The following is a 7,104-nucleotide window of genomic DNA, read 5'->3' on the forward strand; positions in this document are numbered from 1 at the left end:
GTAGTGATGCCCTGGCACAGGTTGCCCAGAGAAGCTGTGGTTGCCCCATCTCTGGAAATGTTCAAGGACAGGTTGGACACGGCTTGGAGCAACCTGGTCTGTTGGTTTTGTTGGGGCTTGTGTAAAATGTTCCTCACTTCAATAGCAGTTTATTCAAACAGGACTGAAGGGCAAGCTCCTGTTGGGAAAGAAAAGGGTGCCATACTAATTTCAGCTTTGACTTGAAACGTAAGGTCACAACTGCTGGGAAAGACCAAACTACTTGCTCTGAATATGCACAAGGGTATCTTCAATACCTAAACCCTGTCAGTGATTTACTGTACCTTTTAGGAAGGCTTCTCTCCAGGTAAAGCACTCCCTGCCTTGGGATCAGGCTGTGAGCACAGCAGGGGCCTGAGGGCACGCAGGGTTCTGCTTGCTGGGGGAAGGTGTGGGTCTGCTGCAGCTGCAGTGTGGTTATGGTGGGGTTACACTGTGGGGTTACAACGTGGCTACAGTGGGGTTACACTGTGCTGTTACACCGTGCGGTTATGGTGGGGTTACACTGTGCGGTTACACTCTGGTTACACTGTGCAGCCACTCCGTGGTGACACGCTGGTTACACCGTGTTTATCCCCGTGTGCGCTCCCCTGCTCCCGGCAGCTCGCACTCAGAACGGAGCCTCCCCAGCCCGGGCGCGTTATTGGGCTCTGGGGCTGTGTGACATCATTGGCAGCCAATCAGAGAGTGCTTTAGGGCAGAGTTTAAAGCTCTTTCATAATATATTTATATTCAGTGCAGATATTTTTGGGCTTCAGTAGCATTCATTTTGTCGCAGAGTCCATGTGTCAATATGGCTTGGGGAAAAAAAAAAAAAAAAAAGGCAAGGTATGAGCATAGCCATGTTTGCCCTTGGTTTTGTACTTCAGCTGGGCAGAGCAGCGCTGTAGGGAAGCAGCTGTGATGGGAAGGATTTCGCACTTACGCTGCTCTGGGGCGTGCTCCCTGCTGGGCTGCGCCTGCTTGGACACTCCTGCACGCAGCCGCTGTGATCCTTTGCTAGTTGACACAACCTGGAGAACTGTTCCCTCACAGTGTCTCTTCTACAAAAGTCTGGGTAATCCACGCAGAGCCCCTGCTATTCCTGTTTCACTCCTTCCTTTCCTGAGTGACCCCTGTGGTAGGACCTCGTGAGATTGCAAAACTATTATTATTTTCAGCCCATAAGACAAAACAGTATTTCTTTTTAAAAAAAAGAAAGAGAAACAGGGGCTTGTATCAGGGGAGGGACTATCTGGGCTGTTTCTCCTCCCACCTAAGCACTGTGGCTGTGCTCATCAGGTTGCTAAAAGTCACGTATTCACATATGTTCCATGATGGGCCTGCAAAGAGTAAAAGTGCAGGGCTGACTCCTTCATCCTCTTGGGATCCCAAATATTTTATGTGCTCCTGAGCAAGAGGCTTGGGAAGAAGTCTTTCAGGTGCTGTCTGTATCTCTAGCAGGCTGCTCAGCATTCACAGAGGATTTAGAAGATGAGGCATACAATGAGCTGAGAAAGCTTGTTGATGTAGTTATTTTGAGATCACAAAACAGAATGCCAACTGCAGAGAGCTGCAGACAGACCTTGCAACATGAGAGACTGAGTGGAAAACTTGTAGCCAAAACAAGGTGTCAATAAATTAGGATGCAAATAGGGGTGATGTGAGGGAGCCTCACGCGAGTGGTGTTGGTCTGTGAACCAGCATGGGAGGCTGGGTGTGCCAAAGCCAGGGCTGTCTGCTGTTGTTTTTCTCCTGTGCTTTTTCTAAATTCTCTTAACTTCATGTATCTCATTATTATTTATGAAATAAAAATAGCTGTTAAGCAGATTTTATGTCTTTCCATGGTATTTTACTTCACAAGGGAAGCCTGATTTATCCTTGCCTTGAGGAAATTATATGTTGTAAGTGAAAGGTTGTCATTAATGACCAGTTTCAGCCAGCAGGATCTATGTGATGCTTTCTGGAGTTTGCATGGAATTAACTTTACTCCAAAGTTCTTGCACAGAAATGTTAAGAACAACAGGAAGGTCTTTAGTGTTCCTTCAGGAATAAAATTCTGCAGCTTGTGCTCCTCATTCAGTCATGTTCTGGGCTTACGGAGCAGTAGTTTGATTTCTTTACCAGTCTGTGATATAAAGATGCTCCACATGGAGAATGGAATCCAACTCCTGCTAGGAATTCTGGGTGAAGGATATTTAGTGTGGGAGGAAAGCAAAAACTGGGCTCCAAAGCTTGTGCTCTGAAAGTTGGAGTGCTTTGACCTTGCTGTGTTTGCCTTAGGACGGAAACTATTCCTGTCCTGGAGAGAATTTCCACCTTGATGTGATCTAACCTGGAAGTGACCTAACCTGGATCTGATCTAACCTGGAAGTGACCTAACCTGGATCTGATCTAACCTGGAAGTTATCACCTTTTGGTTCAGCTTTGCTGTTCGCATGCTGGGTTGCAGTTTTCAGAGTGACCACTCTGCTCTTGAATGGCTCATTTTCTTACTGTTCCTTGTGTTTGCTGTATCAGCTGGGGCCTGGTTCTCGGGGGCTTCAACCTGCAGTTCTGCATTTCTCAAGAGTCCTTCTAATGCTTTCCACAGTGTCACACAATTTGTCTCCCAGGATAACTTGGCTGCCTGTTAAAATGCAGCCGACTGAAGTCTCTAAAGCTGCCACCAGAAGTTTTAATCTTCCAGGCATGATTCTACATGCCAGTGCTTTTATTTGCCTGCAAGTGCAGAGTTGTGTGTACTTGATTTTTCAAAAGCTCTTGTAAATGTTTTAATCCTTTCATTACTACTATTTGATCAGGCCTCATCTGAACATGCTATACTGCCTTCCAAATGCTAAATTCCCCTGTAATTCCTTTAATCTTTATTTTCTCAGTTTAGTTCCTCATTGTTGGATCTTTAAATTAATAGAATACAGCAGCAGAGGGCAGCTCAAGAGATCTGCTTCCAGCAGCTGGCTGTGATTTGGCCTTTCTGAGATGGTGACACAGGAATTGAGTGATCTGGAGGCAAAAAGCAAACCAGAGTGGGACAGTGGTTTCACGAGCTGTGGGAAATCCAGAGGCTACTTTTAAGGCTGGTTGGAGAGGCTGTGCCCATAGTGAAGCTGGATTGCTCTGGCCAGTGCTTTCTGCAAACAGATTAGCACCCAGCTCGTTAAGCTTAATTACTATAATTTGCAGCACTATTTCTGCCCGTTTTCTCCCGGTGTGACCACTGGCAGTATTGCCCTAGAAATGAAGGACAGATTATTTTACTTGGAAAATTGGAGTGATCTGTAGCTTTTCCTTCTCTCTACTTTAATTTTGAGGAAGACAATGACAGTGTTCATATCCCACCATGAATTCTTACAGCTGGGTGTTCACAGCTTCTTTGCTTCAGGCTTTTAGTCCTTTCTGTTTCACAGAGGTGCAGGACATCTCTAATAGCACTTCCATGATCAATTCGGATTCTTCATGTTGTCTTACCCAATGCTTGTGCATGCTGGTTTTAGGACACTGTGAGTCTGAGGAGAAAAAACTTGGTTATGTGTTACATTAGAAATTGTAGTATTGTGCCTATGGGAAGGAGGTGATGAAACACACGGAGGAGAGCTGCACACAAACACATAGGAGGATTAAATCTAAATAGCAAACTGGCCTCTGGAAATAGGTGAAGTTTAGAGCCTGGAGAGCATCAGCCTCAAGGGAAAGGCAGGCTCCTTCTTTTCCATTGAGACTGGGGTTTTACCTAGAGGTTTGGATTGCTGTACTACAGAAAAAATGGTTTTATCTCCTCAATTCAGGATTAATCAATTATTTGAATTCTTAAAAATCCCAGAAGCAAACCCAAATCCCTTTCTGTATTTCTTCTGTAGTCAGTATTTTCAAGTGGTACTAATTCATTTGCATTTCTCTGTGCTTTAAAACTAATTTCCCCTGTGTTCTACTCTATTTTTATCTGTTCGATATAAACCCAGCTAAGATGATTGTAAAGTCTGTAGAATCAGGTGTGAGAGTAAACAACTTCACATTTTCAGCATTGCTTACAAAGTCAGTTATTATTATTGGAGAGCAACTTCAGTTATGAGAGGATGATTCCAACCCCTTGTCTCTTTTACCAGACAATTGCCTCAAGTATTATTTCCTGTTCTTGAGCAAGAAGATGAATTTCTGCCCTGTTTCTGTTTCAGACATCCCCTGCCAGCACCTCACCCTCCGACCTGCCAGAATCCTCCCCAGCTGAAGACCTTCTTCCTGTGAACTGCTTAGGTACCAAGTATCCAAGTAAGCAATTTTTGATAACCAAGAGGTTTCTAGGAAAGGTACCTGGGTTTATTTTTAATGGTTCATACTTTAGGACATTATGACTCTATTAAATCTCAGGTCTTTGGCTGGCAGCTCTAAGGAAAAGCACAGATTCCTGACCCTGTTGTAGCTCTGTGGAGATGGAAAATTTCTTCTAAGATTTGATCCCAGGGGTTTGCACTTGGTTGATGAGCTTCCAAAATCAGTGAAGACAAGGTACAAAAGCTCACTTTGGTTACCTCCATGTTTTGATATTTGAAATTATCAGAGGGTTGGAGGGTGCTCTAGTACAGCCTGTCAAACCTGACAAGTCCTGTGCCAACACTGCTAGCTTCACAAATGCTCAGATTTTGCAAGAGAATATTAAGTCAATAGCAGGATTTAAAAACTCCATAAGCTACACATGGCTGAAGCTTCCAGCACACTCTTCACACTAGGAGCAGTGTTTTACAAGCTGTTGTGTGATAGAACCTGAATGATATAAATAAACTTTCTGTACAGCTGTTCTGGACCTTTGGATGTGCCATTTTGTAATGTAGGTGTGATTTAGCCAGGATCAGCAGCAGCACAGCCAATCCCTGCACCTGTAGCTTTTTTAAGGTTTTTACTTCAAAATAGGCCCAGGAAAACTAAACCCCCTTGGCTCTCAGAATAAGGAACAGAGGAGGGGATAGTGATTGGCTTTGCATCAAGTACAATATGGAGACATAGAAAAAATGCTTGGTTTAAAAATGCCTCTGGAAAGCTCAAGATGGAGAACCCACTGCAAAGTCTGTAAAGCAGAAAAAAAAGCCAAGCTTATGGTGAAAAGTAAAGCTGCATGGCTGTAACCATGGAGACCAAAGCTCTTCTGATGCAGAAATAAATGAACACAACCTTTTCATATTTATTAGTGGGACTGATGATGAAAGATAAAGTCAAATTAAAATATAAAGCAATAGAGACAGAGTGAGTGGCTGTCTCTGCCCCTGCAATGCAGGTTATTGTAATGGATCATCACAAATGAGCTGGGGTTACAGAGAGGCAAATTAGCTATAAAAGGAACAAAATACTCCTAGTTATACCAACCTGTTTATCCAAAACCAGCTTCTTTAGTAACAAAACTGGAGAGACAATGCAATCTTTTGGTTCTGACAAAAATGGAAATTAATTTCTTTTCATACCATAGCTGTGTTTGAAATGTGTGTTCTACACAATGGGAAACTTCCCTGTAACTGTACTAGTGAATATTTGAAACCTGTTAATTTCTTAGTGGCAGGAATGACAGAATTTTCCTATAAAAATATTGGGTGAATATTCAGGCTTGTCTTGCAAATATGTGTCAAATGGTCAAGCACTGACTGGTGACTTGCTGTTACAGAGCTGTCACTGAGGGACAGCAGCAGCAAATGGCACTGGAGCTGATTTCAGTGAGTCAGAGCTCGTGCAACAAACCACTGCACATCTCTGCCATCAGGGTGCACAACTGTTTTGATTGAGCAGCAAGCCCAGAGCAGGGAAAGCGTTCAGCCACAGCCCCACAGGAAGGTGCTGAGGGGCAGGGTGGCTTTGGTGTGGGATTCACTGCACAGACAACTGGAGGCTCCCAGCAGTGACCACAGCACAGGGCAGCGTCAGCTCGAGCTGCTCCTCTGCGAGCACAGGGAGAGGGCTGAGATCTGCTACAGAACTGCAGTGCCTGTGAAATGTGGGCAACTTCCAGCTCATAAAGTTATAATGGTGTGATAGAATAAATTACACACATCGGGTTAAAGTGCCTCCAGTTCTGCTGGGCTATTTTCTTCCCCCTTCTGACTTCCTCAAAAGTGTGGTTAGCCTCAAATCTGGAGATGAATCTGTGCCCAGCCTCAAAGCCAGATCTGAAGAGTAACTGGTTTAAAACACTAGAAAGTTTATGCCAATACTTAAAATAACCACCCTCCATCCTCCTTGATATTCTGGCAAGAGAATGGTTGTGCACAAGACCTTTAATTTAATCACTGTATAAAATGGTATTTCCTGGAATTTTCTGGCAAATGAAACACTCCTAAAGAGTTCATATTTCAGTCTTACTATTCACTGACTACACCCAGGAGTTCAGAATACTGAAATTTTATCATTAACTATAGAGCTTGCTAATATTAAATTTGCCTTGCCAGGTACTGAGACAAATCTGATGCACATTGATAAAAAGATGCTGAAATAGTTTGTACCATTGCAAAACCGATAAAGGTTGCTGTACTTTGCATTTTAGTTTTTTTAAGAGATCTTTGTAAAACCCCTTGAAGCCAAAAAGGACACAAAATATTCTTAAATGTCTGAATTTTCAGCCAGCAGCTTCCTATGACACAGCAGGAGCAAGGAACACAACCAGGTTTTTTTAGAAAGGACTCAGCTTTTCCAGAACTTCCTGCCTGGTGGTGTTGGGGCACAGACTGCCAACACACTGACAGCTCTGAGGGGTAGTTAACAAACTTTCACCTGATTGACTGGGAAGTTATTCTTGATGAAATAGTCTGGAAAACCTGCTCACAAAAGTTGAGGCTCAGCTTTTCATTTAAAGCAGAGAAACACAAAGAGCTCTTCTGCTGATGTAAATGCCAAAGTGTTTTCCTAGCACTGTTCTTCAAACATCTTCTACCACTGGAGTCCAGAACTGGGAGCTAGCCAGTCCAACCTCCACTTCTCTGAGGTAGAAAAGCACAACAAAGGTGAGGAAAGAAGAGACTGCCCTCCTGGTCCTCAGGCCCAGTGCTCCAGACACATAGGGAAGGGTTTTCCAGGTGAAAGCAAATCTCCATTCATTGAGGAATTCAC

The sequence above is a fragment of the Lichenostomus cassidix genome, chromosome 20 (genome assembly GCF_008360975.1).
Source record: "Lichenostomus cassidix isolate B80296 chromosome 20, HeHo_3.0, whole genome shotgun sequence".
In the NCBI taxonomy this organism is placed as follows: Eukaryota; Metazoa; Chordata; class Aves; order Passeriformes; family Meliphagidae; genus Lichenostomus; species Lichenostomus cassidix.